We start from the raw sequence: 12625 nt of genomic DNA, 5'->3' as shown, positions 1-12625 counted from the left end.
ACAACACCAAAGCAACCTCAGAAGTTAATGATTGCCAAAGGTCACATATAAAGGCAAAAACTTATATCCCAATAAGTTATTTCTGAGTGATTTTCAGATGGGCTCAACTGAAAGATGACTTACTAGTCTTTAGTTTCATTATGCTACTATTCTGACTAGCATTCCTACTGAGACTAAAATAATGGACTACAGCCAGCCCCCAACTCAGGATGGTTCAACTTAAGATTTTTGGATTTTATGATGGTGTAAAACTGATACACATTCAGTAAAAACCATTTTTCAAATTTTGATCTTTTCCCTGGCTAGTGATATGTGGTATGATACCCTCTTATGATGCTGGGCAGAAGAAGTGAACCACAGCTCCCCATCACACATGTAAGCACAAGAACAAACAGCCAATACTCTTACAACCACTCCAGACTTACAACATTTTAGTTTTTCACTTTCAATACAGTGTTCAATAAATTACACAAGATAGTCAACATATTACAAAATAGGTTTTGTGTTAGATGATTTTGCCCAACTTTAGGCTAACATACGTGTCTGAGTGCTGTCAAATGAAGAAAAAAAAATGCACAGCATGAGGGTCGTGAGTTAAGTTTTATATGGGACAAAATGAGGACTATAGCCCGGGAGATAGCCTCTCAGATAGCTCTGACAAACTGCTCAGAAGAGGTAGCGGGGGAGGTCAGTATACATGTGATTTTAGTGAAGAGAGACACGTCCAATCTAGCACACATTTTGGCAGAATCTTCCTGCTAGTCACAAGAAGCTTGCTGCTAGTCATGAGGAACAGATGTCTGTTAACGATGTGTTTTTCTAGATATGAGAAGATGCAAGAACTTGGGCTCATAAAATCTTCTCCTGAAGATATCTAACTATCTGAGGGCCTGTTCTGCCAGTTTTTCCCAGAGCAGAGTGCCTCATTCCTGATCTCCACCCTGAACTCCTTTCAGGGTGTGCCGAAGGTCAGCAACTGCAGTGTCTAGTGACTTCATTCTTATAGAACCAGATAGCGAGCAACAATTTTCAGTTGGCAGTGCCCCTCATGGTCATACATTTGACGATGGCTTGGGAGGCATTTCATGACCATTTTGTCCCACAGTGCATGGAATGTTCATCCCTAGGCAAGGATTTCATTGATACCACTCAATGTGCTATTACTGGACTAGGCCCTATTACCTGTAGCCAAAAGCCTCTGGACCACCTGTCTTACTAGTCCCTTATGGTCCTAGAAATGATTCCCTCTTGTTGCTTCTTCCCATATTGAGAGCTACTATTACAATCATTGATCTTATACAGAACTGTATGTCTGGTCAACTGCTTCAAGTCACTTAGTCATCATTTTATCAGAGGTTCATTCACACATTTGGTAATGCAAGAAACAACAATCTTGTAAAATAAGCAGAATACAAGCAATCTAGCTAGTAGTATTAGTGAGGTCATAAGTAAGAATTTAAGCCAAGAACTTCCATTAGGTGCGACCCAGTATATCCCCAGGTCATTTGACTTAGTCTGTTCTGTACCAATTCATATCTTTAAGGGAAGTGATATATAGGCTTATTCATAAGGCACCCAGCCCAATTTCCTAGTGTTATTAAGCTGGAAATCCTTAGTATGGTTTAACTGTTCCCAACATAAGGTGGGGGGGGGCTTAAAAATCATAGCCTGATGTTAGCCATATAAATCCAGCGCACAACTGAGGGAAGTTACATTCTTTGGCTGAAAATTTGCTCGTTGCTCTGTTTGAATTTGAGTACCTTTAAAAGAAAATTTATATTTTGGGGGATGGTTAGAGCAAGTCTGATTGATTGGCCAAGTGAGGGAGTCCCAGGAAAGAAATACATTTGGTTTGTAAGCACAAGTGTGAGCAATTATCAAAGTAATTGGTATACAGGCCTGATCCATCATCTTAGGTAAGCTGTCTACTTCAGATGTAGTCTGCTTCTCATCCTGGTCTGGTAGTTTCTCCTCTGTTTAAGCATCGCTTTTAAGATGATTTTGAGGTCAGCAGTCCTCTCCATAGGCCAGTCCAATGCAAGGGGTCAATTTCCTTAATTTTACTGTGCATGAGCTGGTTAAAAGTACCTGATAAGGGTCCTTCCATTTAGGTTGGAGATAGTCCTTTATATGATGTCTTTTCCAGTACGTATAATCTCCCAGTTGCAGTCATGGAGGCTTTTTTTTTTTTTTTCACCTTGGGAAGTCAGGATTTATTAAAAGCATCAAGCTCCAGGGCATTTTTTTTTTTTTTTACCAAATACCTTTAAAATGATTTTTTTATCGGCACAAAAATCCTTAGCGTTTAAAACCAGATATTCAAATTACATGGCTAACATTTTTAGCTAATCAACTCTTCAGTACTGATCCTAGAAAACAACCTTCAATGGATCTTTGAATGGAGATTCAGCCACTGATACGAGTGGTGTAGGTGGTCACACCTTTAACGTTCAAGCCACAAGCTGTGACGTTTCGAAGGGGTGAGGTCTACTGTCCTGCATTATCAGAATTTGTCATATTTTCAGTGCTACTGGGTTGCACGTTATCTGCGAGGTTTTGTGCATGCTCAAGAAATCTTTCAGTACACTTAATTCCTTAGCAATTTACTTTTTGCTTCCAACCATTCATTCTCTTCCTTGAGCTGATTCACTCTCTGCAGCGTATCCTGCGCTTTCAGCTGGCCTTTCAACAGGCTCTTTTTCACCGCCATGCTGTTCCTCTCTCTGCGCTGAAGATACTCGTCACTGTTGCGATCCATGGGCAAACTCTTTTTGCTCTGCTTGCTTGGAGGCACAGCTTTGCCTCCACCCCCAGGGCCAGCGGGCCGCAGCTGAGGAACCTACTGTAAACCGCTGGCATGGTTTACATGCCAGTATGTATGGATTATTGAGTATGGATGACACTTATTCCATTCACTCCCGGGGTACTGTTCTGCTGCGATACCTTGCTCATTTGGGCACGCTCCCTCGACAACACAGAACTACTAGAAATGAGGACAAGGTGATCAATGGTTTCCACACTAAACTGCCAAGAAATCAGCACAGGTACCTGAACCCCTGAGGGTACTGCCCATCTGTGTTGGAAGAACAGATCCTCCTTCCTCTCAAACATGCATTTCCATCCTCTCCATCTAGACACCTCTGCTGGCAATTTTCCTTACTGTGTTCCCTCCAAGCATGCTAACGAAGCACTTTACTTTTTGCCCTCCTCTGTTCTGTTCAACTCGTGGTTGCTGCACGTTCCTCCAACCTGTGTTCAACAGTCCTACAGCCCACCCGCCTGCCCCCAAGCGGCCTCCACTCCAAGCGGCCCCCGCGGCGCAGCCTGACCCGACCCAGGCCTCGCAGCCCGCAAGTCAGCAAGGAGGAGTGATGGTTATGAAACAGGCAGCCTCTGCCGGTTCCGGGGCCGAGTGTGCGCCAGGGGCATCTTATCTTCATCCAAAGATAGATTACTGAGGTAAACTTCAGAAGCAAACTTAGAGTGTCCTTAAAATAATTCAATTAAACTTTACAATAATGTAACAGCAAGGAGCTACAGGGAAGTGAGTCTTAGTAAATACAGACAACTAACAAAACTGTAATTTAATGTCCACTGAAATGATCTTTTTCTCTCTAAAATTACCCTCATTTCCACAAAATATAGCCAAAATAAGACTAATCTGTTTGCAAAATAAGTCTGGTTTCAATAAACTTGGCCTGATGATTTATACAAGTGTAATTGATCATATAGGTTCTTTTAAAGTTGGCTTTGCTTAAAAGGCCTTTCAAGGGTAGGAAAAGCTATGCCAAGGGCTTGTCACTGATTTTGCCTTGGAAATTTTTGAGTGAATTTCTCCCTTTTCAAGGTCCTCAAAGTATCTTGAGATTCCTGCACCTGTTAGGAGGTGGCCTTCCTAATTTACCTGATAAACCTGCTGGTAATCCAAGAGTTTCCAATCTCTGGAGGGATCAGGTAGAGAGAAAGGATATATGTTTCAATTCTGCTTACAAAGGTATAATTTACTAAATTGATGTAAGCTATAATTAGCTTAAGAGGAAGGGTTCCTTACAGCTAGAAAAATAAAGATTAAAAGCCAATAATATTTCAGACAGAAGCCATAAAAAATTATAACCATATTCACCAGTTCACTGTCTCATGTAACTAATCCTTCTTGTTAAGTTTATGAAGCCAAGAGATTTTCCATTAGAATTCTTTAATTTCTTACCCATCAGCAGTATAATCTGAAAGTTATCAGAAGCCTGCACTTGTCAAAAAGTGCATATTCTTGCTATGAATATTCTTGAAGAGGAAGCATTTTTGCAAGGGTATCAGAGTAAAACAATAACTATCTATGAATGACAAGACTTAAGGCACGGTTAAAGACCTAATTACAATGCAATTGACAAAGAAACTTGGTTACTGCTATGACATAACACATTTTAAGATAACTAGAATTATGACTGATAATACTTTACCAAGGCCTACTGATTTTTAGGAATTCCATATAATTTCTAGAATATCTATATTAATAACATTTACCCATACAATATAACCTAAGAAGATTTATTACTCATTTGACAATGCTTCTCATGTAATTAATGTGCCAAATGAACCTAATTAGCTTAATAGCTCTCTTTGGGAGGTTTCAGGGACCCTTTTGGAGCATCCCCAAAGTTAGTTAGAGGTCAAAGGAACTTCACTGGAATTTGATTTGGGAAGTTTGTCAAAAAATGTCAGAAAGGTTTTAAAACACTTGGTCAAATAGGACCATAGATCACCATGAAACAATACATATTCACTTAAGCAATGTGACAAAAGATTTCAAAGGAAAATACAGAACAGATCACTTAAAAGATAAACTTTAAAAGGTAAAGAAACTTAAGTTCTGTTATAAAAGCAGCTCAATGGTCTAAAAACAACTGTTTTCTTAACAGAAAGAAAACTGAACTCCAGTCTTGCATCAGCCTACTTTTAATAACAATTCATTTACTTAATTAAATTTATTCTAAACTTAGCCAATCCTGACCTTGCACAAAACTCTTTTTTCGGGGTCCCTTTCCACGAACTGTCCATAACTTTCTATATCAGTATTAGTTTGTCTCTTATTTTTTCCCATGCAGAAACAACCATCTCTAGGACAAAATTACTTTCTTTTCCCTTAACAAAATGCAATTCTATTCTTCATACCTTCTTTTACTGAAAACCCACATCCTACTTTGCTACTGTATACTGAAATATTTCCCTAATTATTTCTGGTAGCTTTAATTACATATTTAAACTAGAATACTCAACTCTTCAAAACCTTAGTTTCTAGTGAAAACTAAGGATCAAGCAAATATGAACTGTCTTTTATGTTAGTATTCTGTAGATTGGCAAACATAAATACCAATAATAATTTCTAAAAATATGTGCTTTCTTATAGAAAATCTCATTGTGGCACCAAACGTATTTATCAATAGTCTTAAATATCTTTAGTTTCCCTGTAAAATAGAAGCCAGTGTTTAGTAATTAGTGTTTCAGTACCTCATTTTATTTGGGAATGACCTATTCAATAAACTATCCTCATTTAAATTAGCACAACTCTAAAATTTCAAGTTACCAAATATCTGGAGAGATTATTTTTAAGTAGACATTCCTAAAACATAATTACTCCTAAGACATTTACCCAAAAGCTCTTACTTCATTCACATTTTTTAAATAAAAATCATACCAAGTTTTTTCTTGCTGACAAATCTGCAACACATATAAGATCTTATTTGCCTTTATTAAACCTAGATACAGTAAAAGTATTATATTTAATATTGATGATTCTAAAGACATGTCTATACTAATTAAATTGACAAACTAACTTTAATACCAGGTATTAACAATGAATATTTCCCAGTTCATGTGAACCTGAAATTCATTCTGGCAGTTTCCTTTTATATTTCTGAGAATTCATATAAGCACTTAATTTCATTTAAGCCAATTAAGTAGAGCTCATTTCCAAATTAATTTTGTTAATACCATCCAAAGGTAAAGACATATTTATAATGCACCCATAGACATATAGAAAGACACAAGCAGAGGTCTTAACTTCACTTTAAAATTTAGTCATGAATTAGGCATTACAATATAAAACTCATTAGTTTATAAATAACATTTGGAATAAGTTAAATTTGAAAAGGCCTCGTCTCCCCCACCCCGTTGTTTCCCTCAGTCTCAGGAATTACAGTAGTCTAGGTAAGTATTCCTGAGAACCCTGGTAGAACATTTACATCTCAAGGCACTGGGAGAGAAAAGCAAGTTTTCCTAGAAAGACTTGTTCCCTCAGAGTCAGAATTCTGGAAAGGTGTTTTATCATGCCAGCTTTCTCTAACAACTGTGTCTGCTATAGAGTCCACTTTGGCCATTTTCCAGGCAAGATTCTCCTTTAATGCCCAATTAGGTAAGTGCTTGTAAGATTGAGTTTTGTTTATAAACTTGGCTGGGGTGTTGGTAAGAGGCTGGCTTTCTGACACCACTTGTTTCTGTTTGAGAGCTCTATTTCCCATCTTAAAGTTGAATTTGTTGGGGATAAAATCTACTAATGAGATTGTACGTGGGCCAGTGTGCTGCTTGTGAGCTTAACTCCTCTAGGCGCCGCTCTAGAGTCATCGCAGCCCTCATGTGTCTCAGTTTCTCCCTTTGGTCGTCTAAGACCACCGTTGGTACTCGGATCATTGAATGGCCAATTCTTATACATGATCCCTGGATGAGCACGTCTTTTTATTAATAGACAGGTTGCCCTGTGGGACCACTGCACAGTGTGAAGATTCTGCCTCCACCACTCCCATAAATTTCTCAGTTTCCTGAGACAGTCTTAACCTACCAGAAGCAGTCTTATCCTCCTCCTTCAGAGCAAAGCTCTCATGTAATATCTTCACTTTTATCCTGACAAACTCAGTAAGGCAGCCAAATTCAGGAGAGGTGTCAGATCAGCCTTCTACCTAACCACTCAGCCCAGACAGCTCAGTGTCTTTCAACGGGGTGGGTGCCTTCCCTAGTATCTTTCAGCTGGGTGGGTACACCCCTCAACAGTGTCTTTCACCTGAGGGGCCAAGTACTGTTACATACTGCCAGATAAAACTCAGGATATCAACGAATAAGGGAGAGGTGAGAGCCAGGGAAGAGAGACTCACCCAATTTCATCTAGACTCTGAGGGAGGTGAATGGGCACAAGAGGCCTCTGCTGGTACCAAACTGGTTCCTTGTAGAGTTCAGGCAAAGGAGAGAAGACTGCTCTTGGTCCTTTCATTAGTTGCCAAACTGTTGACTGAAAAAAAAAAAAAAAGAAAGCAACAACATGAGTTTAAATTTTATTTGGACAAAATGAGGACCATAGCCCAGGAGACAACCCCTCAGATACTTCTGAGGAACTGCTCAGAAGAGGTGGGAGCGTGGTCAGTATATAATTTTAGTGAAAGGGGATACGTGCAATCAAGCACACATTTTGCTAGAACGTTGCTAGTCAGAAGAAGCTTGCTGTGAGTCACAAGGGGCAGATGTCTGTTTATGATTTTAGTGTTCTTGTAGATATGAGAAGATGCAAGAATTTGGGCTCATAAAATCTTCTTCTGAAAGTATTTAACTATCAAAAGCCCTGTTCTGCCAGTTTTTCTCAGAGCACAGAGTGCCTCATTCCTTATCTCCCTGAACTCCTTTCAGGGTGTGCCAAAAGTCAGCAACTGCAGTGGCTAGTAACTTGATTCTTATAGAACCAGAGTGCAGGTGAAAATTTTTAGCTGTCAGCATCTTTAAGGTAGACTAGGCTAAGCTATGATGTTTAGTAGGTGTGTGAAATGCATTTCCAACTCGGGAAATTTGATTTACAATGAGTTCATTGGGATATAACCCCACCATAAGTCAAGGAAGATCTGTATTTTCTTTTAGATCAGTATCAGAAATATAACTCACTGACTTGTAGATAACTCCTTACAAACAAGGAATTTCAGTTTTGATAAACATAGTACCCTTGCTAGAGTCAGAAAATCCATTTTTAGCTTGTTAATATTGTTGGGAAGGAAAACTTTTCCATTCTACCCTTCTAGGTTCTGTGGCTGACTTAAGAACTAAATTGGCGTAACAGATAAACAGGAGAAAAACACTATTTTAATTACGTACTTACACACAGGAGCATTCCAAAGATGTGAGACTCAAAAGGCAGCCAGACAATTGAGGCTTATATAACATCCTGACCTAATGAAAGTGATAAAGGTCTGTGTTTCAAAGGGAGAGAAGGCAATTCACGGGAAGGTGAAAAGAGGAAATGAAATATTTGTCAAACAAACGTTGCCTTGCCTTGTAGGTAAGCACCTCAGGTGACTTATCTCTGGTAATAACTGTTCCTAGTACAGGCCCCCTTTCTAATGTAAATTATTCTTACAAAAGTGTAACTTCTACTGGTTTTAGAGCTTCTCCTGTGTCTGCAGTTTCTCAAAATAATCAGCTCAAAATAATCCTTATGCCAAAGAAGCATAATTTGGGATGGCATATTCCGCTACCCTTCAATGTTTTACTTCCTTTAATAGAGCTGCAGGGAGAAACTAGTTTTTCAAAAATAGAGGAAGCGGAACAAAAAGAATAGAATGTATTTTCCTAAAAACAATTATTTCAATGGTGTGACAAAATTAGGTGGTCTTCTCATTGGCATGTTGTAGCATTTTGAGATTGAGCATTCAAGTAATTTAACATAATTGCATAGAATTAGGTTTTAAAATTCAGTTGAAAAATAGCATGAAGTCTCAGGTTGGGTTCCGCAGGATGCAAAGTTTAGCATGCAGTTTATTAGGGAGTGCCCTAGGGACCAGCATCTGTGGCAAGGAGGAGAAGGAAGCAGGAGTGGGCAGAACAAGAAGTGAGGATTCAATGCAGGCCAAGAAAGCCTCGTCTCCCCTGCCCCCATCCCCAGAGAGTTACAGAATATTCAAGATTGTCCTGAACTGTCCTAAGATGTCCAGGCCTTCGTACCCCTGATCAGTTAGGTGAGAGTATAAACTACCATAGCCATCCTAGAGATCAATTCAGCAGTATTCAGTGGAACTGGGTAGGCACACACCCTGCGACTTGCCAGTATTACTTGTGTGTTCTTCAGAGAAACTCTTGTATAGGTTTATAAGGGAGAAATGGTATAACAGAGAATTGGAGTCTGTTGTCCATCATCAAGGAACTACATAAACCAAATGGGGTGGAGGCACATGACAATCCTATTCAGTGGTCAGAAACAGTGAGCTAGATGATGATAGCAAATATTTAGTTAACTACTAGGGAATGATAATACTAGCTAACATTGACTGATAATACTAGCTAACATCACTTACTGTTTTGCCATGCCCTTTGTTTATCTCTGCACCACCTTTATTCAACCCAATGCTCCATTATCGTATCCCTAAATGTGGACACTGAGGTATGGAGAGGGGAAATAATTTGTTCAGGATCACATAGCTAGGGCTTCCCTGGTGGTGCAGTGGTTGAGAGTCCGCCTGATGCAGGGGACACGGGTTCGTGCCCCAGTCCGGGAAGATCCCACATACCACGGAGCAGCTGGGCCCGTGAGCCATGGCCGCTGAGCCTGCGCATCCGGAGCCTGTGCTCCGCAACCGGAGAGGCCGCAACAGTGAGAGGCCCGCATACCACAAAGGAAAAAAAAAAGTCACATAGCTAAAAAGTGGCAGAACCAGGATTTAAATGGAGAAATCCTAGTTTTGAGAGGTCATGCCTTTAACCACTACCTCAAGTATAGACTTTGGGGATAAAATGTTGAATGCGAAAAAGAGAGACAAAACAAGAGCTAGCACGTAATACTCTATTTAAATGTAAGGCACACCTAATACATAAATTACACCATATCTTTGAATGATACATACCTTGCCAAGGATTTATGTTAATCACTTTAGAGTAGCAGCCTTTGATGGAAGAAGGGAAACAGAAGCAGGAAGATGAAGGGGAAAAGATATAAAAAGAGGAAAAGGGCCTAGCATGTATCACTGATGCTGTGCTATAAACTGATTATGAGTAAGACAACTCCCTTCACTTGGGGCCCAAAGCAAGCAAAAAAGTTACAGTAAAACTTCAGATCTGATCAGGTCTCAACTTACCTGATAAAAACATTTGTCATTTCTTCTGTGATAACTTACAAAATCCTGTAAAAAGGATACAAGACATGGGTCACTTCCACCTTACTCTCAATATCCAGCCATATAGCATTTCTCTGTTCCTTGAACACCTTGAGCCTTCCCAGACCACCTTCCTTCAGCCTGAATGTCTGCTCCTCCCCTCTGCAGCTTGGCTACATTCTGCTCATCCTTCAGATCTCAGCTGAAACATGCTTTTTACAGGAAGTTCTTTCCTTGAGCCCCAGACCAGGTTAGCTCTTCACAGTACTTACTTTTATTGTGTAGTTATTTGTGCCATTCTGTTTTCATGTCTCTCTCCCACCTAATATAAGGGTATGTGTTTTATTTCCTATGTTCACTACCCCTAAGCCCAGCAGGGTATTTAGCATGTATTACACACTCAATATTAAATGAATAAATTCAAGTTGTAGTTTATAAAAATGGCCACAAATTTTTTGATGCTTATCCCTTTAAGGGGTAGAAATCTATTTCCATGCTTTGATTCTGGTGGGTTTGTGACTGCTTCAACCAATAGTATGTGCTAGAAGTGATACGGTATGATTTTGAACACTAGTCACAAAAGGTGATACACCTTCCTCCCAGCTCTCCTGGGACAGACAACTCCTTTTGGAAAAGCCCACTACCACATAAGAACTCTGACAACACTGAGACCAGCATGCAGGAGACATCATGTGTAGGCACTCTAGACAATAGTACCAGCTAAGCCCAGCCTTCCAGCCACCACTGTCAGGAAGCCAGAAGAGCAGGGACACCATCTTTTGCCCTGCACACCAGCCTATCCAACAGTTGGATACCATGGAATGACTTCAATTGAAGATACAAGAAGCAAAAGTATTGCTCGGCCAAGCCCTGTCCAAATTTCTGATCTACTGATTATGTGAACTATACTAAAAGGGTTGGTGTGAGTATCACTAAGTTTGGGGGTAGTTTGTTTTGCAGCAATAGCAACTGGACAGTCCAGAAACTGGATAAGAGAGATATAAAGAAACCCTGAATATTGAGATAGCATGTATACGCCAGGGGAACAGTACAACAGGGTTATACATACACAGTACAGCTGCACATATTCTGGTAATATTTTTTAAAACACAGAATCCTACAGTTATCCAGGATTTCAGGTATACATCTGTCCCCTGCATTATAGGATGTACCTTTGGTTTCCAGATACTAATTCTAATAAGGTCTTCAGTCATTGTGAAAACCCAAAAACATCCTTGCACATTTCAACAATGCACAAATAAGACTGATTTCTCACAGGCTCATCACAAATTAAAGTACATTCCTTCTATAACCACAAACATTTGAAAAAGAAATTACAAGAGCATCACAGGATAGATTTCAGGCCACATTAATCAAAAGCTTTATTCTAGTTTTTGAAACTTTTAAACTTTGTTTTAAAAACTTAGAATTTAAAACTTGTACCAGTGAAGTTGGGTTTAATCAGTGTATGGGTTCAGAATTACAGGCTGAGGGGGCTCCCTCTGGAAGATGAAGAGGGAGGGAAAAAAAAGTTTCCACCATCATTAAGGATTTTTTATGTTTCTGGAGGTCTCAAATCCTGGTAATATTCCTCTCAACTCAAACTTAGGAAAATATTGTTACTACATAGCTTGGTATTCCAAACTTGTGAGATTACAGAGCCATCAGAAGCTTCTGTAAAGAAAATCTCATTGCCATCACAATGAGTATGGGATTACAGAATTCAAACTTTTTACCCCAAATTGAGGAAGTTACCAATTCTGATAGAGTTCTCTACCTAGTATTATGCATAGCATGATACTTTACATTATCACAGCTTTTATCAGGACTCTTTGGAAGATAATCTGTCTCAGCTATATTCTAGTTATCTAGCTATAAAATATAGCTACATCTAGCTATATTGTAGTTATTTTAGCCTTACTTAAGGATATTTTCTAATTAACTTTTAATTTTGCTTGATAATTTCAAAAGTTATAATGGACTAGATCTCTAACAATGTGACTGAAAATGGTGGAAGTCAAAAGGATAAGTATCTTGGTTTATTACTGTCTTACTATGCAGAATGGAGGCCCCCCAAATCCACCCCCATCAGGAATTTTAATGGCTGATTTGCTGATGCTCCCTATATCAAATAATGGCATCAGCAAATATGATGATCTAAGTTACCAAATATCTAAGCCCCAAATGTCCTCTCTGACTTCCAGATACCCATTCCATCACCAAATTCCACCACCAAAATTCAACTTCTACAAAAGGGAACACTCCTACACTGTTGTTGGAAATGTAGATTGGTACAGCCACTATTGAAAACAGTATGAAGATCCCTCCAAAAGCTAAAAATAGGAATACCATATGATCCAGCAATTCTACTCCTGGGTATATATCTGAAGATGAAAACACCAATTCAAAAAGATACATGCACACCAGTGTTCATAGCAACATTCACTATAGCCAAGACATGGAAGCAACCTAAATATCCATCAACAGATAAATAAAGATGTGATATATAT

The 12625-nt window shown here is 39.2% G+C and overlaps 1 pseudogene; it reads right to left on the bottom strand.

Moving 5' to 3' along the window:
- Nucleotides 1-2487: 2487 nt before the first annotated feature.
- On the bottom strand, nt 2488-2952 carry LOC103068844 (CCAAT/enhancer-binding protein gamma pseudogene; annotated as a pseudogene).
- Between the last annotated feature and the right edge of the window lie 9673 nt (nt 2953-12625).

The sequence above is a fragment of the Lipotes vexillifer genome, unplaced genomic scaffold, assembly GCF_000442215.2.
Source record: "Lipotes vexillifer unplaced genomic scaffold, Lipotes_vexillifer_v1.1 scaffold386, whole genome shotgun sequence".
Lineage (NCBI taxonomy): Eukaryota > Metazoa > Chordata > Mammalia > Artiodactyla > Lipotidae > Lipotes > Lipotes vexillifer.
Note: the sequence above shows the minus strand (reverse complement) of the source record. Positions and strands in the feature narration are given on the sequence as shown.